The sequence below is a fragment of the Symphalangus syndactylus genome, chromosome 24 (assembly GCF_028878055.3).
Source record: "Symphalangus syndactylus isolate Jambi chromosome 24, NHGRI_mSymSyn1-v2.1_pri, whole genome shotgun sequence".
In the NCBI taxonomy this organism is placed as follows: domain Eukaryota; kingdom Metazoa; phylum Chordata; class Mammalia; order Primates; family Hylobatidae; genus Symphalangus; species Symphalangus syndactylus.
This window is the reverse complement of record NC_072446.2, coordinates 37,389,455-37,413,566: the sequence shown is the minus strand read 5'-3', so window position 1 is coordinate 37,413,566 and position 24,112 is coordinate 37,389,455. Positions and strand designations below refer to the sequence as shown.

General features: G+C 43.5%; 1 protein-coding gene across 4 annotated transcripts in view; it reads left to right on the top strand.

Moving 5' to 3' along the window:
- The window catches only part of PROCR (protein C receptor), a 45,479-nt gene that overhangs the window by 5,961 nt on the left and 15,406 nt on the right, over positions 1-24,112 (top strand). For 2 of the 4 annotated variants that reach the window (XR_010119414.1, XR_010119413.1), the window contains exon 4: positions 5,481-5,542. The exons of 1 other annotated variant lie outside the window; for it this stretch is intronic. The gene's annotated coding sequence lies outside the window, so the exon portion shown is untranslated. Of the gene's footprint in view, positions 1-5,480; positions 5,543-11,694; positions 12,210-24,112 lie in introns of those variants that run through there. One more of the 4 variants, XR_008654654.2, reaches the window with a different exon arrangement.

The following is a 24,112-nucleotide window of genomic DNA, read 5'->3' as shown; positions in this document are numbered from 1 at the left end:
CCAGGCTGGTCTTGAACTCCTGACCTCGTGATCCGCCCACCTCGGCCTCCCCAAGTGCTGGGATTAGACGTGAGCCACCGCGCCTGGTCTTCTCACTCATTCTTAGACCCACTGCAATCTGACTTCTCTATAAACTACTCTAGGATCACCAGTAACCTCTAATTGTCAAACCATCACCCTACATGGTATCTGCAAATTTGCGGACTAGAACTCTCTTTTTGCCTTAACTTCTGAGATACCATACTTCAATTTTTAAAACTGTTCTGTCTACTTTTTTTCAATCCCTTTGACTATGTCATCTTACTCGATTCACCCTGGAAATGCTGGCTTCCTTAGAATTCCATTTTTTGGTTCCTTTTGTTCCTGTTTGAACTATACCCTTTCTAGGTGACCTACTGACCTTCATGGCTGCAAATACTATCTACCTGTGGTTTCCATGGAGAAGCAATATAATTTTATCTTTAAGAGCATGTGTTTTGTCGGCCAGGCACGGTGGCTCGCGCCTGTAATCCCATCACTTTGGGAGGCCAAGATGAGAGGATCACTTGAGGTCAGGAGTTCAAGACAAGCCTGGCCAACACAGTGATACCCTATCTCTACTGAAAATACAAAAATTAGCCGAGTGTGGTGGCAGGCACCTGTAATCACAGCTACTTGGGAGGCTGAGGCAGGAGAATCACTTGAACCTGGGAGGCAGAGGTTGCAGTGAGCCGAGATCACACCACTGCACTCCAGCCTGGGCAACAGAGCGAGATTTTTTTTTTTTTTTTTCTAAAAAAAAAAAAAAAAGAGTATGTGTTTTGTCATCAGACTTAAGTTTTACTTCTTTGAGCCAGAAATTTAACTTCTTCAAGTCTCAGTTTTTTTGTTCCCAAATGGTATTAATAAAATATACCAAAGGGTATAAGAAAAACAATACCTAATTCATAGAGGCATGAAGAGTATTAAATAAAAGTATATACATAAAATAATATGCCAAGCGCAAGCTGGGCACGGTGGCTCATGCCTGTAATCCCAGCACTTTGGGAGGCCGAGGCAGGTGGATCATGAGGTCAGGAGATCGAGACCATCCTGACTAACACGGTGAAACCCTGTCTCTACTAAACAAAATACAAAAAATTAGCCAGGCATGGTGGCGGGCGCCTGTAGTCCCAGCTCCTCAGGAGGCTGAGACAGGAGAATGGCGAGAACCCGGGAGGCGGAGCTTGCAGTGAGCTGAGATCGCACCACTGCACTCCAGCCTTGGCGACAGAGTGAGACTCCGTCTCAAAAAAAAAAAAAAAAAAAATGCCAAATGCAATGACTGGCTCACACCTGTAATCCCAACACTTTGGGAGGCAGAGCAGGAGGATTGCTTGAGCTCAGGGGTTTGAGACCAGCCTAGGCAACATAGTGAGACTCTGTCTCTACAAAAAAATAGAAAAAATTAGCTGGGCATGGTGGTGTGGGCCTGTAGTTCCAGTTACTCAAGAGGCTGAGGTAAGAGAATTGCTTGAGTCCAGAAGGTTGAGGCTGCATTGAGCCATGATCGTGCCACCACACTCCAGCCTGGCAACAGACCGAGAAAAAAAAAAAAAAATAGTATATGTATAGTCAGTAAATACAGCAGTGGCTTCTGATCTCCAGACCTCTCATTTGCATTGATTCTTTAAAATCATCTCTACCTTAATGTTCTGTAGACATTTCAAAATCAACATGTTCAAAATCAAATTTATTATCTATCTCCCCAAATCTGCTCTCTCTACTTCTGATGTTTACTGTTCATTAATGGATAAGAGAATAACCATCAAATCATGTAAGTGGAGAGAACTCAGTGTTAACCTTTATTTACTCCCTCTTATTTATCCCCATCTACCAAATACAGCATCTATAAAACACATTCACTCCTTTCTACCCCATTGCTTTTGTTCAAGATATCATAATTCCTCTCTTTCTTTGTGGTAAACATGAAGGTGTACCATCCAGTTCTACCTCCAAAGAAAGACTTCCTGTTGGCCGGGCACTATGGTTCACGCTTGTAATCCCAGCACTTTGGGAGGCCGAGGTGGGGGGATCACCTGAGGTCAGGAGTTGGAGACCAGCCTGGCCAACATGGCGAAACCCTGTCTCTACTAAAAACACAAAAATTAGCCAGGCGTGGTGGTGCGCGCCTGTAATCCCAGCTACTAGCGGGGGCTGAGGCAGGAGAGTCTCTTGAACCCAAGAGGCAGAGGTTGCAATGAGCTGAGATCTCGCCACTGCACTCCAGCCTGGGCAACAAGAGCGAAACTCCATCTCAAATAAATAAATAAATAAATAAGAAAAAAAGACTTGCCGTTCAACTATAGGGGGAATAGCCAGCAGATAGCTTCCGCCTGCTTCAGTTCTTTCAATGTCTGCCTCAGGTGTAGAGGACAGTCCTGCACAAGGACAGTCATGCCCATCCCAGGGCTGCCCTCACTTGGTGCCTAAGCAAGGCAGGGGTATAAAAGTTCAGCCATTTTGGCCAACTGCAGGACAACTCTGAGAATAGGTTGGATTGACAAGGGCTGGCCAGGGCTGGAAATATTCACTCCAGAGCTCCCTGCCAGGGAAGCTGGGTCTTTGTCAGATCTGCATTGCAGTTTGACTTCTCTCTTAGCTCAGCCCTGCTTCTTCCCCCTGGTAAGCATCTTGCACCTCAAACTCTGTCTCAGCCTCTGCTTCCAGATAACCCAACTTGTGTATGTGTGTGTCTCTCTCTCTTTCAAAATTGGGAAATTTTCTCAATCTTGTCTGGACCATGGCAGTAGCCTCCTCCTAAGAAATTGTCTCTTAATTTCTCCATATTTTAATTCATCTTCTACATGGCAGTAAGAAACACAAATCTAATTGTGTCATTATTCTGTTTTTTTGTTGTTGTTTTGTTTTTGTTTTGTTTTGTTTTGTTTGTTTTGAGACAGAGTCTCTCTCTGTTGCCCAGGCTGGAGTGCAGTAGTGTGATCTCAGCTCACTGCAACCTCTGCCTCACAGGTTCAAGCAATTCTCCTGCCTCAACCTCCCGAGTAGCTGGGATTACAGGCATGTGCCACCACGCCCAGCTAATTTTTTGTATTTTTAGTAGAGTCAGGGTTTCACCATGTTGGTCAGGCTGGTCTTGAGCTCCTGACCTCAAGTGATCCACCTGCCTTGGCCTCACAAAGTGCTGGGATTACAGGCGTAAGCCACCGCACCTGGACTGTTTTTTAAATTTCTCATTGAGTTAAATTCAGAATCCTCAAAATGACATTCAAGGCCTTGCACAATGTGGCCCCAACCTAATTTTCTAATTTTATTTTATTTATTTATTTATTTATTTATTTATTTATTTATTTTTTGAGATGGAGTCTCACTCTGTCGCCCAGGCTGGAGTAAAGTGGTGCGATTTCTGCTCACTGCAACCTCCGCCTCCTGGGTTCAAGCTATTCTCCTACCTCAGCCTCCCGAGTAGCTGGGATTGCAGGCATGTGCCACTATGCCCAGCTAATTTTTGTATTTTTAGTAGTGACAGGGTTTCACCATGTTGGTCAGGCTGGTCTTGAACTCCTGACCTCGTGATCTGCCCTCCTCGGCCTCCCAAAGTGCTGGGATTACAGGCGTGAGCCACCGCGCCTGGCCCCTCAAATTTTTCTACCATTTCTCTTTAGCCACTGTGCCCTAGGTTATTTATTTTAAAAGCATATTTTTAAATGACAGAAGTGGTACAACAACAGCAATAACACAGAAGTTTACAAAGAAATTTCATAAAGGAAAAACGGAACGCCTCCTGCTTTCTCATTCTCCCCAAATCCTTACTCCAGAGGTATGCTAAGATTATTAGTTGCAAGCAACAGAAACCAACTCTGCCAAGAAAATAAGTATATTGGAAGGTTATTAAGTAATCCTCAGAGTTGATGGGAAAGCCAGATAATCAAGCTCAGAAAGTAGAAGCAGGGACGACAGCCAAAGTCACACCACAGGAATGGTATTAAGGATACCACAACTGGAAGCACTATCTCCATCACCAATGCATGCTGCCATGTTAAAGGAATTCTCCTCTGATCCCTGTGTCTTTACATCATTTGTTCAAGAGTCAATGTCCTGAGTGGAAGCAGCCAAATGACCAAGCCTTGATCATGTTGCTTTTGCCTTAGCTGCAAGTGCAGGGGGGAAAAGGAAAACTTTAGATACCTTTGACTTCTCTTATGGGAGGTGAGAACCTGTCTCCCATTAAGACTCACACAGAGGAAGAGATTTCAGATGCCGGGCAACCAAAACAGGTACAGGTGATTTTAAAGAATTGATGCAAATGAGAAACCTAGAGATCAGTAGCCACTGCTGTATTTACTGACTCTACATATATTATCTTTTTTTGGGGGGACAGAATCTTGGTCTGTTGCCCGGGCTGGAATTGGTGGCACGATCATGGCTCACTGCAGCTTCAACCCCCTGGGCTCAAAAAACAGAACAAAACAAAAATAAAATAGAAAAGAAAAAACAACAAAAACCCATAAATGTTCACTATATCTCACATCATTAATTTATTTACTCATTTAATAAATGTTTGTCAGAAACTTCCATATAGAAGGCTTTATGCTATGTACTTTGGAAGACACAAAACGATTAGGATATGATCCTTCTCAAGGAGCCCAGTCTTTTCTTGGGAAGATAAAACATACAAAAAAGAACAATACAAGGCAAAATGCTTTGCATAACTAGAAGAAACACACAAATAAAAATGTTATGTTATGTGGCCGGGCATGGTGGCTCACGCCTGTAATCCCAGCACTTTGGGAGGCTGAGGTGGGCAGTTCACCTGAGGTCAGGTGTTCGAGACCAGCCTGGCAACATGGTGAAACCCTGTCTCTACTAAATATACAAAAATTAGCCAGGCATGGTGGTGCGTGCCTGTAGTTCCAGCTACTCAGGAGGCTAAGGAAGGAGAATAGCTTGCACCCAGGAGGCATAGGTTGCAGTGAGTTGAGATTGTGCCACTGCACTCCAGCCTGGGCAGCGGAGTGAGACTCCATCTCAAAAAAAGAAGGAAAGAAAGAAAGAAAAATGTTATGCTCTGATTTACTCTTGTAGCTATCATTTACATATTGCTATATAGTTTTTGGAATTCTGTAACTTGCGTTTATCATGTAATACTCTCTTTGGTCTTGTAAGATAGATATTCTCATTTTAGATTAGGAAACATGTTTAGGGAGAATAAGAAAGTTAATAACTGATATGGTTTGGATGTTTTGTTCCTCCAAATCTCATGTTGGAATGTGACCTCCATTGTTAGAGATGGGCCTAATGGGAGGTATTTGGGTCATGGGGGCAGATCCCTCACGAATGGCTTAACACCATCCTTTGGTGATGAGTGAGTTCTTGTTCAGTTAGATTACACATGAGATCTTGTTGTTTAAAAGGATCTGAGACCTCCCCTCCTCTTTCTTGCTTCCTTCTCTCTCATCTTATATGCCTGCTCCCCCTTTGCCTTCCACCATGATTGAAAGCTTCCTGAGGCCTCACCAGAAGAAGATGCCGGTGCCATGCTTCCTGTACATCCTGCAGAAGTGTGAGTCAAAATAAACCTCCTTTCTTTTATAAATTAGCCACTTGCAGGTATTCCAGTATAGCAACACAAGAATGGACTAATATAGTATCAGAGCTAGGATTCAAACCCATGCCTTTGTGTTCTAGGATTTATGCTTTCTCTCCTCTACTAAAACTGAAGGAATCAGAGGAATCTGGGGGAGAAACACGGTATTTGTGAATGGGTGAGATATGACCATGCCCAGATAGGAAAGATAGACAGAACAGATTCAATAATGAAAGTAGGAAAAAGCAGAGTAAATTTTAGACATTTCTTAAAGAAGATACACCAGTGGCCAATAAGCACATGAAAAGATGCCCAACATCATTATAGTCATTATGGAAATGCAAATCAAAACCATGAGATACCACTTCATACCATCAAGAATGGCTATAGGAGGATGGATAGAATCAATATTGTGAAAATGACCATACTGCCAAAAGCAATCTACAAATTCACGCAATCCCCATCAAAATACCACCACCATTCTTCACAGAGTTAGAAAAAACGATTCTAAAATTCATATGGAATCAAAAAAGAGCCCACATAGCCAAAGCAAGAGTAAGCAAAAAGAACAAATCCGGAGGCATCACACTACCTGATTTCAAATTATACTATAAGGCCATAGTCACCAAAACAGCATGATACTGGTATAAAAATAGGCACATAGACCAATGGAACAGAACAGAGAACCCAGAAATAAACCCAAATACTTATAGCCAACTGATCTTTGACAAAGCAAACAAAAACATAAAGTGGGAAAAGGACACCCTTTTCAACAAATGGTGATGGGATAATTGGTTAGCCACATGCAGAAGAATGAAACTGGATCCTCATCTTTTACCTTATACAAAAATCAACTAAAGATGGATTAAGGGGCTGGGCGAGGTGGCTCATGTCTGTAATCCTAGCACTTTGAGAGGCCGAGGCGGGCAGATCACGAGGTCAGGAGATTGAGACCATCCTGGCTAACATGGTGAAACCCATCTCTACTAAAAATACAGAAAATTAGCCGGGTGTGGTGGTGGGCGCCTGTAGTCCCAGCTACTCAGGAGGCTGAGGCAGGAGAATGGCGTGAACCCAGGAAGTGGAGCTTGCAGTGAGCTGAGATCACTCCACTGCACTCCAGCCTGGGTGACAGAGTGAGACTGCAAGACTCCGTCTCAAAAAAGAAAAAAACACAAGATGGATTAAGGACCTAAACCTAAGACCTGAAACTATAAAATTTCTAGAAGATAACATTGGAAAAACCCTTCTAGACATTGGCTTAGCCAAAGATTTCATGACAAAAAAACCAAAAGCAGTTGCAATATAAATAAAGGTAAATAGCTGGGACCTAATTAAACTAAAGAGCTTTTGCACGGTAAAAGGAACAGTCAGCAGAGTAAACGGACAACCCACAGAGTGGGAGAAAATCTTTACAATCGATACATCTGACAAAGGACTAATATCCAGAATCTACAATGAACTCAAACAAATCAGAAAGACAAAAAAAATCAATCCCAACAAAAAGTGGGCTAAGGAGATGAATAGACAATTCTCAAAAGAAGGTATACAAATAGCCAACAAACATATGAAAAAATGCTCAACATCACTAATGATCAGGAAAATGCAAATCAAAACCACAATGCGATACCACCTTACTCCCATAAGAATGGCCATAATCAAATAATAAAAAAATAGTAGATGTTGGCATGGATGCAGCAATCAGGGAACACTTCTACACTGCTGGTGGGAATGTAAACTAGTACAGCTGCTATGGAAAACAGCGTGGAGATTCCTTAAAAAACTAAAAGTAGAACTACCATTTGATCCAGCAATCCCACTACTGGGTATCTACCCCGAGGAAAAGAAGTCATTATTCGAAAAAGATACTTGCACACGCATGTTTGTAGCAGCACAATTCACCATTGCAAAATCACGGAACCAACCCAAATGCCCATCAATCAATGAGTGGATAAAGAAACTCTGGTATATATATATATGATGGAGTACTACTCAGCCATAAAAGAAATGAATTAACAGCATTTGCAATGACCTGGAGGAGATTAGAGACTATTATTCTAAGTGAAGTAACTCAGGAATGGAAAACCAAACATCGTATGTTCTCACTGATATGTGGGAACTAAGCGATGAGGATGCAAAGGTATAAGAATGATACAATGGACTTTGGGGACTTGGGGCAAAGAGTGGGAGGGGGGTGAGGGATAAAAGACTACAAATATGGTGCATTGTATACTGCTTGGGTGATGGGTGCCACAAATCTCCACCGAACAACTTACCCATGTAATCAAATGCCACCTGTACCTCGATAACTTATGGAAACATAAAATTAAAAAAAAAGAATGGCTCCTTCCTTCCTTCCTTCCTTCCTTCCTTCCTTCCTTCCTTCCTTCCTTCCTTCCTTTCTTTCTTTCTTTCCCTCTCTGGCGCAGGCTACAATCTACTCGGCTTGCTGCTGCCCGCGCCGCCGACTGCCTGGGACTGCTGGCGCGCGCCACCGCTGCCTGCCTTTTCTCCTTTGGCTGCAGGCACGCGTTCGCCATCTTGGCCACGCTGGTCACCAGCTCCTGACGCCGAGTGCTCTGCCCGCCTCGGCCTCCCGAGGTACTGGGACTACAGACGGAGTCTCGCTCATCCAGTGCTCGGTGTCGCCCGGGCTGGAGTGCGGTGGCGTGGTCTGGCCTCGCGGCAGCCTCTACCCCCCGGCCGCCTGCCTTGGCCTACCAGGGTGCTGGGATTGCAGCCCCTGCCCGGCCGCCGCCCCATCTGGAAGGTGGGGAGCGCCTCTGCCCGGCCGCCCCGTCTGGGAGGTGAGGAGCACCTCTGCCCGGCCGCCCCGTCTGGGAAGTGAGGAGCGCCTCTGCCCGGCCACCCACCGTCTGGGAAGTGAGGAGCGCCTCTGCCCGGCCACCCACCGTCTGGGAAGTGAGGAGCGCCTCTGCCCGGCCACCCACCGTCTGGGAAGTGAGGAGCGCCTCTGCCCGGCCACCCACCGTCTGGGAAGTGAGGAGCGCCTCTGCCCGGCCACCCACCGTCTGGGAAGTGAGGAGCGCCTCTGCCCGGCCACCCATCGTCTGGGAAGTGAGGAGCGCCTCTGCCCGGCCACCCATCGTCTGGAAGTGAGGAGCGCCTCTGCCCGGCCACCCTGTCTGGGAAGTGAGGAGCGCCTCTGCCCGGCCGCCCCGTCTGGGAAATGAGGAGCGCCTCTGCCCGGCCACCCATCGTCTGGGAAGTGAGGAGCGCCTCTGCCCGGCCTCCCATCGTCTGGGAGGTGAGGAGCGCCTCTGCCCGGCCGCCCCGTCCGGGAGGAAGTGAGGAGCGCCTCTGCCCAGCCGCCCCGTCCGGGAAGAAGTGAGGAGCGCCTCTGCCCGGCCGCCCCGTCCCGGAAGAAGTGAGGAGCGCCTCTGCCCGGCCGCCCCGTCCGGGAAGAAGTGAGGAGCGCCTCTGCCCGGCCGCCCCGTCCGGGAAGAAGTGAGGAGCGCCTCTGCCCGGCCGCCCATCGTCTGGGAAGTGAGGAGCGCCTCTGCCCGGCCACCCACCGTCTGGGAAGTGAGGAGCGCCTCTGCCCGGCCGCCCCGTCCGGGAAGAAGTGAGGAGCGCCTCTGCCCGGCCGCCCCGTCCGGGAAGAAGTGAGGAGCGCCTCTGCCCGGCCGCCCCGTCCGGGAAGAAGTGAGGAGCGCCTCTGCCTGGCCGCCCCGTCCGGGAAGAAGTGAGGAGCGCCTCTGCCCGGCCGCCCCGTCTGGGAGGTGAGGAGCGCCTCTGCCCGGCCACCCATCGTCTGGGAGGTGAGGAGCGCCTCTGCCCGGCCACCCATCGTCTGGGAGGTGAGGAGCGCCTCTGCCCGGCCACCCATCGTCTGGAAAGTGAGGAGCGCCTCTGCCCGGCTGCCCCATCTGGGAAGTGAGGAGTGCCTCTGCCCGGCCACCCATCGTCTGGGAGGTGGGGAACGCCTCTGCCCGACCACCCATCGTCTGGGAAGTGAGGAGCGCCTCTGCCCGGCCACCTATCGTCTGGGAAGAAGTGAGGAGCGTCTCTGCCTGGCCGCCCCGTCTGGGAAGTGAGGAGCCCCTCTGCCCGGCCGCCCCGTGTCTGGGTAGAAGTGAGGAGCTCCTCTGCCTGGCCGCTCCGTCTGGGAGGTCTACCACGGAGGCCAGAAGCAATGTGGGGGCTGGACGTGGTGGCTCACGCCTGTGGTCCCGGCACTCTGGGGGGCGAGGCGGGTTGATCACTTCGGGCTAGGAGTTCGAGACCAGTCTGGCCAACTTGGCGAAACATGAAGAATACAACAGACAAACCAACCAACCAACTCAATGACAACAAAACAGGTCTACCCTGGAGTCATACTCTAATTTTTTCTATTTTCCTCCCTTTCTGATCCTTTATCCCACTTTCTTTTTCTTCCTCTTCCTTCTCCCTCTTCTTTGTCAAATAGAGGATTGAGTTATTATCACTGATCCATATAAAGTCCCTCTCTCATTTATTTTAACTCCCACCCCCATTTCTATTCCCCGACTTCCCATGTGCAACCTTCCTAATATGTTTGATACGCATCTTTTTGTTTGTATGTATTTTTAGAAAATGTTTATTGTTTTTGTATGCAAAAAAAATTAATAAAAAAAAATGCCTTATATGTAACTTGTTGGAATGCTGCATTTCTGGAAGTCAAAGCTTTTTAAGTGGCAGTGTTGTCACAGGCAGCTCTTAATCATTGGTGCTAATAAAGGCTAAGTCCCGAATGGGAAAAAAAAAAAAAAAAAAAGAATGGCTATAGGAAAAAAGACAGACAATAACAAGTGTTGGCAAGAATGTGAAGAAATTGGAACCCTCATACATTGCTGGTGGCAATGGTATAGCACTTTGGAAAACAATTTGACAGTTCTTCAAAAAGTTAAACATAGAGTTATTGTGTGACCCAGCAAGTCCACTCCTAGTATGTACCCAAGAAAATTGAAACATACATCCATGCAAATACTTGTACATGAATGTTCACAGCAGCATTATTCCTAATAGCCAAAAATGGTAATAATCCGAATGTCTGTTAATTGATGGAGAAACAAAATGTAGTATTTTAATACAATGGAATATTATCTAGCCATGAAAATGAGGTACTGACACATGTTACAACATGGATGAGCCTTAAAAACATGATAAGTGGTCCGGGAGCAGTGGCTCTCGCCTGTAATCACAACACTTTGGGAGGCCGAGGCAGGTGGATCATGAGATCAGGAGTTCAAGATCAGCCTGACCAACATGGAGAAACCCTGCCTCTACTAAAAACAGAAAATTAGCCGGGCATGGTGGCGCATGCCTGTGATCCCAGCTACTCAGGAGGCTGAGGCAGGAGAATCACTTGAGCCCAGGAGGCGGAGGTTGCAGTGAGCCAAGATTGCGCCGTTGCAGTGAGCCAAGATTGCGCCATTGCACTCCAGCCTGGGCAACAAGAGCGAGACTCCATCTCAAAAAAAAAAAAAAAAAAAAAAAGATAAGTAAAAGAAGCCAGTCACAAAGAACCAGGTATTATATGATTCAACATATGTGAAACATCCAGAATAGGCAATCTGGCCAGGTGCAGTGGCTCATGCCTGTAATCCCAGCACTTTGGGAGGCCAAGGCAGACGGATCACAAGGTCAGGAGATCGAGACCATCCTCGCTAACACGGCGAAACCCTGTCTCTACTAAAAAAAAAGTACAAAAAATAGCTGGGCGTGGTGGTACATGCCTATAATCCCAGTTACTCGGGAGGCTAAGGCAGGAGAATGGCGTGAACCTGGGAGGCGGAGGTTGCAGTGAGTAGAGATCACGCCACTGCACTCCAGCCTGAGCAACAAAGCAAGACTCTGTCTCAAAAAAAAAAAAGAAAAAATAGCAATAGCTGTTTAAGTCAGTGGCCTGCAAAACATGTTAACAATTAGGTCAATTCCTTCTTTGTGCTTCCTCAATCCATAGTTTGATCTATCTTCCTCCAAATCTGCTGTCACTCAGCCTGGAGTGCAGTGGTGTGATCACAGTTCACTGCAGTCTCCACCTCACAGGCTCAAACGATCCTCCCACCTCAGCTTCCTGAGTAGCTGGGACTACAGGCATGCACCGCCAAGCCCACCTAAATTTGTTTTGTTTGTTTGTTTTGTAGAGACGGGGTTTCGCCATGTTGCCCAGGCTCGAATTCCTGAGCTCAAGTGATCCACCTACCTGGGCCTGCCAAAGTGCTGGGATTACAGGCATGAGCCACCACGCCTGGCCTGAACACGCTTATACGAATAGTGAAATAAGGTTGGGTAGCTGTAAGTGGCTTGCCCAAAGTTCCATAGTGAGGTGGTACAAGAACTGGCCCTAGAACTTGGGACTTCTGACTTTTGATCCTGAGCTATTGCTGCTACATCATTCCATGAGAGGCATTAGGAATCATAGGTTAAGGAGGTAAGGTACTACTTGGAGGGATTCTCTGAAAATTTATGCCCATGTCCAAAACAGGAGAGGTAAATAATCAGGGAAACAGTGGGATGAGTAACTCTGACCTTTTAGGGAGAAGATATGATCCTCATTTCCAGGAGTTTCTACACAGGGTAAAGAGTGAATGGAAGGTTCATCTGCTTATGCTTACGTATGTGAATACGTGTTCATAGCCACATGACCTTAGATAATTCAGTGCCCCTCTCTGAGAGGGAGTTTGTAATCTCTGAGATATCTAAGGTATCTCCCAGCTCTGATAACTAGGATTCTACATTCCTAAGTCCAGATGGCTGACAGGACAACTGTAAAGGTCCTAGAAGTTCCATTCCTCTTTTTGGGAATGACCTTAGAATGTTTGGCTTGGGTCTGTTATGTGGCAGCCAGACTATTAGAGCTCCAGTTGGAGTTTACAAGAGAAATAAACAAATCTGAAATAAAGGTAAACAAATGACTCCCTGGCATATTCTAAAAGTATCCTTCTGGGTGACTTCACTTACTGGATTCCCCATCTTTTAATTCAGTTCCACACGTGTGCCTTGATTTTATATCTCTGCCAGGTGGCCTGAGGTTTAAGTTTTGGACCGCATTCTTTTTCCAACTCAGCCAACTGTTGCTGAGGACTGGTTTATGCAAAGAATTGTGCCAACTACTAGCAGGGATGCAAAAGTGGGTAAAACATGATCTCTGCCCAGGAACTGATAGTCTAGAAGGAGAGGCATACAAAGCAGTTTATTTTAACACAGAAGGAATGAAAAGATTCAAAGTAATTATAAGCTACGTACTGAAAGAAAGAGATCTGGGAAGGCTACACAGAGGCCATAGTTTTCATCTGGGACTTGAAGAAGAGAATTACAGTAGGTGAAAAAGGGAAAGATGTTTCTCCTTTCCTAGGCTAAGATCTTTGAGGGCAGAGATTATATCTTATTTATCTCTGTGTTCCTGATACCCAACATAGTGCCTGGCACAAGGAAAGAGTCCAATACATGTGTTTTGAATCAATGAATAGTGAGTGGATTCCAGACTGATATAATAGCACAAAGACAAAGTGGATAAAAGTGCACCTTATGTTTGGGGAATGCTAAATTGTCTGATGTGGTTGCTCTGAATATTGGTTATATAAGGAAATGTTATGGGAAATCAAATTTTAGTACCAGATTAAGAATGTCATGCTAAAAAGTTATACTTAGTCTATAGGCAATAGGTAATTATTTACTCCTCTAGGGCAAAATACCCTTGTGTTGCGGGAAGTCAGGGACCCTGAATGGAGGGACCTGCCGAAGCCGTGACAGAAGAACATAAACTGTGAAGATTTCATGGACATTTATCACTTCCCCAATCAATACTCTTATAATTTCCTATGCCTGTCTTTACTTTAATCTCTTAATCCCGTCATCTTCATAAACTGAGGATGTATGTCACCTCAGGACCCTGTGATGATTGTGTTAACTGCACAAGTTGTTCATAAAGCGTGTGTGTTTGAACAATATGAAATCTGGGCACCTTGAAAAAAGAACAGGATGACAGCGATGTTCAGGGAACAAGGGAGATAACCATTAGGTTTGACTGCCTGGGAGCCAGGCAGGACAGAGCCATATTTCTCTTATTACCAAAAATGGGTAAGAGAAATATAGCTGAATTCTTTCCCCAGTAAGGAATATTAATAATTAACAGCACTGGGAAAATAATGCATTCCTGGGGGGGCCTCTAAAATGGCCACTCTGGGGGTGTCTGCCTTATGCAGTTGCAGATGGGATGAAACACACCCTGGCCTCCTGCAGCAACCCCGGACTTGCTAGGATTAGGAAATTCCAGCCTGGCAAATTCTAGTCAGACCGGTTCTTTGCTCTTGAACCCTGTTGTTTATCAATGACAATGTGTGCACAGCGGGACATGGAACTTCATTAGTAATTCTAGTTTTGCCCTGACCTTGTGATCTCGCCCTGACCTTCTGCCTTGTGATCTTTTGTTGCCCTTGAAGCATGTGATCTCTGTGACCCACACCCTATTCATACACTCCCTCCCCTTTGAAAATTGCTAATAAAAACTTGCTGGTTTTACGGCTCAGGGGGCATCACGGAACCTGCCAGCATGTGATGTCTCCCCCGGACACCCAGCTTTAAAATTTCTCTCTTTTGTACTCTTTCCCTTTATTTCTCAGTCCAGCCGACACTTAGGGAAAATAGAAAAGAACCTACGTTGAAATATCGGGGGCTGGTTCCCCCAATACCCTTGTTCATCTTTGTATCCTTAGTATCTACAACAGTGCCAGGAATTTAGAATTTAGTCAATAAATGGCTGGATGAATGAATGAATTGAAGTTTTGAGGAAGGAAATTATTTCATCCAATCTGCACCTTACTTTACTGATCATAATCACTCACTTTTTTGTACAATTTTGTAGTCACAGAAACATTTTATTCTATTATGTCATGAAAAATTTTATTGATATGCTCAAAAAGCTTATTAGGAAAGAAGGGCAGATATTATTATAATTTCCTATAGATGTTATTATTCTCATTTCCTGGCAACGTTATTATTCTTACACCCAGTAAAAAGAAACCAAAACTCTATTTCTTCTAATATCCCTTGGTATATCTGAAGGTCTGTTGTAAGTGTACCGGCATATAACGGGGTTCTCATGGGTAGCCTTAATCTTGCATCACGCTCGCTATAATCAGGATTTCTACATATCCCAAAAAATAGATCCAACTTGCAATGCAGGGATATTGTACTGATTACTTCATGGGGATCCTGGCTCTACCATACCCCACACAGCAGAAGCTTAATCAATTCTTAGACATTTCTGTTCTTTTTCTTAAGCTTGATCTCCCTAAACATCAATGAATTTATCTCTCTTCTTTCTCTTTCCTCTCACAACCTTGCCCCCTTCTCCCACCCAAACAAACAACAAAACCCATTATTTTATTAAGCCTTTCATTTTTCAGTATGTTTATTTTTCTCAGCAAAACAAAAGTCCTGTAGTTTTTCTTATTTCCTTAAACTGGTGTTTCATTTCATCCAAATGCAAGTGAAGAGGAGATTAGATTTGGTCTGTGGAACTCCAGGGAACAGATTAATGAATGAGAGGAAGTCAAAGAGAAATAAATGTTAGTTTAATGTAACTTTTTGACCCAGCAATTCAATAATGGAACTGGCTGTTTCACAAAGTAGTGAACTCCCTGTTACTGGAAGTATTTGGCATGTCAAGTCCAACTTCTGACCTCTAAAACCACATGTGACAGTCCTACATATGTTCAAAGATGATGGTCCTGTTCTCCCAAATCTTTTCTTTTTTTTTGAGACGGAGTCTCGCTCTGTCGCCAGGCTGGAGTGCAGTGGTGTGATCTCGGCCCACTGCAACGTCTGCCTCCTCTGTTAAAGTGATTCTCCTGCCTCAGCCTCCTGTGTAGCTGGGACTACAGGCATGTACCACCATGCCCAGCTAATTTTCATATTTTTAGTAGAGACAGGGTTTCACCATGTTGGCCAGGATGGTCTCGATCTCTTGACCTCATGATCCACCCGCCTCAGCATCCCAAAGTGCTGGGATTACAGGTGTGAGCCACCGCGCCCAGCAATCTTTTCTTCTCTAGGTTAAACATCCTACTTTCTTCAAGGGTTCCTTATTTGACGTGCATTTCAGTAACCTGCTATTGTTCTTCTGGACTTGTTACAATTTGTCAATTTCTCATGCATTTATTTAAAAAAATTTATTGAGTCGGGTCACTAGAATTACTAAATAAGAAAAAGAAAATTATTGAGTGACTTCTGTGGTTCAGACGCTGTTTTAGGACGTGGGAATAGAGCAACATAGCAGAGAACAAAACAAAGTCTGTCTTAGAAGCTACAGTTTACTGGGAGGGACAGACCCTAAACAAATAATTTTTTTTTAATGTCAGAGATAATAAGTAGGAAATAGGTAGAAAAATAAGGGAGGTCGAAGGGAGAATAACTGAGTTGCTGTTTTAGACAGAGTAATCAGGGCAGGCCTCTGGAATAAGATAACAGTTGAGCGGAGATATGAAGGAAGTGCAGGAGTGGCCAAGGGAAGAACAAGCCAATTTAGATAGACAGAACAAGTACAAAAGCCCTGAGGAGTAAGCTTGGTTTATTGCATGAACAAGGAGGCCAGTTTATTTGAAGTGGTACAGGCAAAGAGGAGGGAAAGAGCAGGAGGCAAATAACCGAGGGCCTAATACGCCAATTATCTGTACTTTGCTATTTGTTCTGAGTGAGATGGAAAGCCATTGGAGGCTTTTGAGAAGAGGACTGACATGATTTGACTTGCATGTGAAAAGCATCACTATGACTACCATGGGGGGAAACAAAGTTTAAAAGGCAAAGAAATACTCAGGGAGCTCCAAGGATACTCGTACATTCCTGTTAGGAGGCAATAATATGGGTGAAAAATGATGGTGGCAAGGACCAGGGTGATACCACTACTTACCCATCAGAATAGTTAGAAAGAAAAAGACAAACAAGGAAGGAAAGAAAAGACAGTGTTGAGAAGGATACAGGCCAGTTAGAACTTTCCTACATTGCTGTTGGTAAGGTAAATTGGTATGAAACAACCACTGTTTGGAAAACTGCAGTACCTACTAAAGTTGAACATCTGCCTCCTAGGCATATGCCTAACAGAAACGTTTACCTATGTTCACTGAAAGACATATACAAGATTAGTCATAGCTGTAAGAATTAAAGAAAGAGGAGAAAAACACGAAGGGCGGCTCGACAGTCAACAGGGACAGGTTTATTTTGAATAAACTTGAGTGGGGCAGCTGGTCAAGTTAGGTCAGAGTCACACTCTCTTACAGACTAAGTGTTTTTAAGGATTCAGTGTGGGAGAATTTATCAGAGGCTTGGACTGCTTCTGTCGTTCTTTGTTGTGCTTATCTGGGAGGGAGAGTTGTGTGTCTATTCCCATACATCTTTCTGCAGCTGCAGGCAAATCCCCCGGGTTGCTTTTGGCTTCCCTATCTTAGTGCACCTGAAGGGAAAGGAATGTGCTTATAGGGCCTACTGTTTTACTGGGGGCCATTGTATGAGGGTGAAGTTTGGCAGTTACCCAGGAGACTTTCCCCCCACCTCCCTCTACCCAAGCTGTCTTATCTGTGTTTTACTGTCTGCTCTTTCTGTCTATTTGTACTTAGAAGAGAGTGATTTCCTTGAAATGCATGAGGCTAGAAAGGGAGCTGGAACTTAAAGTGGCGGTGTTTGTCCGAGATGACGGTGCTCCTGCTCTGTCAATAGCAGTATTCTTTGTAATATTCCCAACTAAAAAGTACCCAAACACCATCAAGAATAGAATAATGAAGACCGGGCGCGGTGGCTCATGCTTGTAATCCCAGCACTTTGGGAGGCCAACGCGGGCGGATCACGAGGTCAGGAGATCGAGACCACGGTGAAACCCGTCTCTACTAAAAATACAAAAAATTAGCTGGGCGTGGTGGCGGGCGCCTGTAGTCCCAGCTACTCGGAGAGGCTGAGGCAGGAGAATGGCATGAACCCGGGAGGCGGAGCTTGCAGTGAGCCGAGATTGCGCCACTGCACTCCAGCCTGGGCGACAGAGCGAGACTCCTTCTCAAAAAAAAAAAAAAAAAAAAAGAATAGAATAATGAAACAAATTATACTATATTTACATAATGGAATATACAACAATGAAAATGGAAGAACTTAAACTACACATCTTAATATAAATGAATGTCACAAATAGACTATTGATCAAAAGAAGCCAAACACAAAAAAAGTATAAACTATATGATTACATTTATATAAATTTCAAAGACACACAGAACTAACCTGTGGAGTTAGAAGCCAGGATATTGGTTACCTTTGAGAAGCTAATGATTAGAAGGGAGACATGAGGGCTTCTGAGGCAATGCCCTGTTTCTTTCTTTTTTTTTTTTTTTTGGAAACAAAGTCTTGCTCTGTCACCAGGCTGGAGTGCAGTGGCGCAATCTCGGCTCACTGCAACCTCCACCTCCCAGGTTTAAGCCATTCTCCTGCCTCAGCCTCTCGAGTAGCTGGGCCTACAGGCGCCCGCCACCACACCCAGCTAATCTTTGTATTTTTAGTAGAGACAGGGTTTCACTGTGTTGGCCAGGATGGTCTTGATCTCTTGACCTCGTGATCTGCCTGTCTCAGCCTCCCAGAGTGCTGGGATTACAGGCATGAGCCTACGCACCTGGCCTGCCCTGTTTCTTAATCTGGATGCTGGCTATATCAATATGCTCATTTTGTGAACATTCACTAAGTTGTACATTTATAATTTGAGCACTTTCCTGTATCAGTGTTATGCCTCAATAAAGTTTGCATTACAAATGACTCAGAGGTTTTGATCTGTGCAACTGGAGGCTATAATTGACATTTATTGAAATGGGGAAGCTATAGAAGAAGCAGGTTTTGGTGGGAAATGCATTCATTATGTACATACTACATTTGATATTTATTAGACATCCAAGTTGAAATGCTGATAGAATGCAGTTGGTATACAAGTCTGCAGTTGAGGGAAATGTCTAGGCTGAAGACCTAAATTTGAGAGCTCACTATATAGATAACATGTAAACTCATAAAGCTGGATGGGATCACCTAAGGAATAGTCTAGACAGAGAAAACATTCAAGTACTAAACTCTGAGGACACCCCAACATTTAAAGGCTGGAAATTGAGGAGAAACCAGTAAAGAAAACTGAGTAGCCAGTGAGGTATGATGACAGCTGAGAGAGTGGCATCTCAGAAGCCAGGTGAAAAAAGTGTTCTAAGGAGGAAGTAACCACTGTAACAGATACAACAGATAGTGGAATAAGGTAAGGACTGATAATCGGTTATTGATGGAGATTACTGGTGACCTTGATAAACAGCAGTTTTGGTGGTGTGGTAGGGACAAAAGCCTAATTAGAATGAGCTCAAGAAACAAACTAATTTGAGACAGTGACTATAAATAACTCCTTGGAGGAGTTTGGTTTGTTTTACAGAAGAACGGAGAGGATATTTAAAAAAATATTCATTAAGGATATTAAGAAGTGTTGGGTTAAGTAAGGAGGCTTATGGGATCAAGAGAAGTTTTTTCTCTTAATAAGGTAGATAATATAGTATGTTTGTACACTTATAGGGATAATCAATAGAGAGGGAAAATTTGATGACACAGAAAAGAGAGGGCAGTGGCTGGAGTGATGTCCTGGAGCAGGACATAAAAGAGGTTAGACTCCAAGGCACAAATGAAGACACCGACTTAGCTAAGAGCATGGACAGTTCCTCTAGGGAGGAAAGAGCTAGAGAAAGGGATCCCTTAAATCTGTGCATGAGCCAAGAGAAATTGCAAGCTCACTACCAAGCTGCATATGTGCTTGGTAAAAAGAAAGCTTGGTAATGGCTTTGTAACTCAACTGTAATATAAATCACCATCTGACTGTCAGACTAACCAGAGTAATATACGGTAGATTCAAACAGCCTGGCAAAGACTCTGAAAATGAACTGACACTGCAACCACCACCCACACAGCAGGTGAGACAAAACTTGTAGTCTGAACCTAATTGAGTTAATTGCCTGCTAAAATAAAATAATCACCATCCAGATAATTTAAACAGGACTCAGAGTCCCACAATCTAACACTCAAGATGGGCAAGATACAATCCAAAATTACTTAACATACCAAGAACCAAGAAACTGATAAATGTTTAAGGGAAAAGAAAACAAATAGATGTTAATCCCCAAATTATTTAGATGTTAGAATTATCTGACAAAAACTTTAAAGTAGCTATTATAACCATCCCCCATGAGGTAAAAGTTAAACATCCTTGAAATAAATAGAAAGGTAGAAGTTCTTAGCAGAGAAATAGAAATTATGAAAAAGAACCAAATAGAAATTTGTGAAGTAAAAATATTTGCTGCAGAACTCAGTAGTAGAATGGAGATAATGGATGAATGAATGAGTGAATTTGAAGATAGATCAATATAAATTATTCAATATAAAGATCATAGAGAAAAAATATTTTAAAAATGAACAGTCTACAGATATACCATCCTGAATGCACCTAATCTTGTCTAATTTTTGAAGCTAGGAAGGGTCAGGCCTGGTTAGGATTTGGAGTGAGACCACCTGGGAATACTGGGTAAGGTAGGCTGTCAATTAAAAAAATTTTTTAAAACAGACACCTACTATGTACCTATAAAATTTTTTAATAAAAAATGCAAAAAGTAAATGAGAATAAATAAGAATAAAGAATGTGATGTTGGCCAGGAGTGGTGGCTCACACTTGTAATCTCAGCACTTTGGGAGGCCAAGGTGGGTGGATCATCTGAGGTCATGAGTTTGAGACCAGCCTGGTCAACATCATGAAACCCCACCTCTACTAAAAACACAAAAATTAGCCAGGTGTGGTGGTGCTCGCCTATAATCCCAGCTACTTGGGAGGCTGAGGCAGGAGAATCACTTGAACTAAGGAGGCAGAGATTGCAGTGACCTAAGATTATGCCATTGCACTCTAGCTTGGGTGACAGAGCAAGAGTCTGTCTCAAAAAAAAAAAAAAGGAAAAGAAAAGAGAGGAAAGAAGAAAGAAAGAGAGAGAAAGAAAGAAAGAAAGAGAAAGAAAGAAAGATGACGTTTTAGATATATGTTAAAAATAGTCCGGGCACAGTGGCTCATGCCTGTAAGCTCAGCACTTTGGGAGGCGGAAGTGAGCAGACTGCCTGAGCTCAGGAGTTCAAGACCAGCCTGGGCAACATGGTGAGACTCTGTCTCTACTAAAAATACAAAAAATTAGCAGGGTGTGGTAGCATGCACCTGTAGTCCCAGCTACTCAGGAGGCTGAGGCAGGAGAATTGCTTGAACCCAGGAGGCAGAGGTTGCAGTGAGCCAGGATTGGGCCACTGCACTCCAGCCTGGGCAACAGAGTGAGACTGCCTCCAAAAAAAAAAAAAAAAAAATTAACAGAGCCTCACATACCTGTGGAAAAATATCAAAAGGTCTAATATTTGTGTCATCAATATTTCTGAAATAGAGGAGAAATAGACTGATGTGGAAAAGTATTTGAAGAAATGATGGCTGAAAACTTCATAAATTTGGTTAAAGATATAAATTTACAGAATTGAAAAGCTCAGTGAACCCCAAAAGGATAAAAGCAATGAAAACCCCACCCACCCTAATCAAACTTCTGAAAACCAAATATTCGGAAAAAAATTTTAAGAGTAGCCACCAAAAACTGATGCATTACATATGGGGGAACAATAATTCTTATGACTGTAGATTTTTCATCAGAGACCATGGAAGCCAGAAGACAATGGAGTAACATCTGTAAAGTGCTGAAAGAAATTGTCAGCTTGAAATTTTCTATCTAGTGAATACTCCCTTTGAGAATAAAAGTGAAATAAAAACATTCTCAGATAAAGAAAGCCTAAAAGAATTTGTCTCCAGAACACCTGCTCTGAAAGAAATGCTAATAGAAGCCAAAGTGAAATAATACCAAAAGGAAACTTGGAAGTACAGAAATGAAGGAAGAGCAACAGAATTGGTACATATCTGGATAAAGATAGGTTATTTTTCTCTCCTTACATAAAGTTATTTATGATCATTGAAAGAAAAAATTATAACACAGTCTAGGAGAGTTTCAATGTATGTAGATGTCATGGATAGGACAATTATAAATAACAAGGGGAGGGTAAAGGGACTCATATACAGGCATACCTCATTTTATTCATTTTATCGTGTTTTGTAGATATTGTGATTTTACAGATTGAAGGTTTGTGGGGAAAGTCTATCAGTGCCATTTTTCCAACAGTATATGTTCACTTCCTGTCTCTTGTGTCACATTCTGGTAATTCTTGCAATATTTCAAACTTTTTTTTTTCTTTTGTAGAGACAAGGTCTCACTATATTGACCAGGCTGGTCTTGAACTCCTGGCCTCAAGTGATCCTCCGACCTTGGCCTCCCAAAGTGCTAGGATTACAGATGTGAGCCATTGAACTCAGCCCAAACTTTTTCATTATTATTATATCTGATGTGGTGGTCTGTGATCAGTGATCTTGGATGTTACTATCATAATTGTTTTGGGGTGTCACAAATCACACCTATATAAGATGGCAAACCTATAGTTGATAAATGTAGTATGTGTCTGGCTGCTCCACTGATCAGCTGTTCCCTCACCTTTCTCCCTCTTCTTGGCCCTCCTTATTCTGTGAGGCAAAATACATTGAAATTAGGCCAATGAATAACCCTACAATGGCCTCTAAATGTTCAAGTGAAAAGAAGAGTCATGGCCAGGTGCGGTGGCTCACGCCTGTAATCCCAGCACTTTGAGAGGCCGAGGTGGGAGGATCACAAGGTCAAGAGTTCGAGACCAGCCTGGCCAATACGGTGAAACCCCATCTCTACTAAAAATACAAAAATTAGCCTGGCATGGTGGTGGATGCCTGTAATCCCAGCTACTCAGGAGGCTGAGGTAGGAGAATCGCTTGAACCTGGGAGGCGGAGGTTGCAGTGCGCGGAGATCGTGCCATTGCATTCCAGCCTGGGCGGCAGAGCAAGATTCCATTTCAAAAAAAAAAAAGAAAAAGACAAAGATCATCAGATTGGAAAAAGAAGAAAACAAGACCCGACTATATGCTATTATATTTTATTTTATTTTTACTTCTCAAATGTTAAGGAAACCTATTTTAAATATAAAGATATAAATATAGGGAAATTACATAATGATAAAAGGGTCAATTCACCAAGAAGATAAACACTGAAATATAATATGCAACCAACAAAGATCCAAAATAAATGAAGCAAAAATTGATGGAACTAAAAGAGACATGGAAAAATCCACAGTCATAACTGGGAGACTCAGTAAGTCTGTTCTCAATAACTGATAAATAGATGGAAATCAAAAAGGATATATAAAACCTGGATAACATTATCAACTGGTTTAATATAATGGACATTTACAAAAAACCCTCTACCCAAGAACGACGGAATACATATTCTTTCCAAGTGCCCACAGAACACATACCCAGATAGATCATATTCTGGGTCATAAAATAAACTTTAACAATTTTTAATAAAACCACAGAAAGCATGTTCTCTGGCTATACCAAAATTAAACAAGAAGTCAATAATAGAAAACTCCCCCAGCCTGACCAACATGCTGAAACCCCATCTGTACTAGCAATACAAAAATTAGCTGGGCATGGTGGCAGGTGCCTGTAATCCCAGCTACTCGGGAGGCTGAGGCAGGAGAATTGCTTGAGCCTGGGAGGCGGAGGCTACAGTGAGCCGAGATCACGCCATTGCATTCCAGCCCAGGCGGCAGAGCAAGATTCCATTTCAAAGAAAAAAAAAAAAAGACAAAGATTATCGGATTGGAAAAAGAAAAAAACAAGACCCGACTATATGCTATCAGCAAGAAAGCTATTTTATTTTTACTTCTCAAATGTCTTATGGTTTAAGGAAACCTATTTTGAATATAAAGATATAAATATAGGGAAATTACATAATGATAAAAGGGTCAATTCACCAAGAAGATAAACACTGAAATATAGTATGCAACTAACAAAGATCCAAAATAAATGAAGCAAAAATTGATAAAACTAAAAGAGACATGGAAAAATCCACAGTCGTAACTGGGAGACTCAATAACTCTGTTCTCAATAACTGATAAACAAATAGATGGGAATCAAAAAGGATATATAAAACCTGGATAACATTATCAACTGGTTTGATATAATGGACATTTATAAAACACTCTACGCAAGAGCAACAGAATACATATTCTTTCCAAGTGCCCACAGAACATATACCCACATAGATCATATTCTGGGTCATAAAGTAAACTTTAACAATTTTTAATAAATTAAAACCACACAAGGCCGGGCGTGGTGGCTCACACTTGTAATCCCAGCACTTTGGGAGGCTGAGGTGGTGGATCACCTCAGGTTGGGAGTTCAAGACCAGCCTGACCAACATGGTGAAACCCCATCTCTACTAAAAATACAAAACTAGCCGGGCATGGTGGCACATGCCTATAATCCCAGCTACTCGGGAGGCTGAGGCAGGAGAATCGCTTGAACCCAGGAGACAGAGATTGTGGTGAGCCGAGATCGTCCACATAAATGGTGTTCTC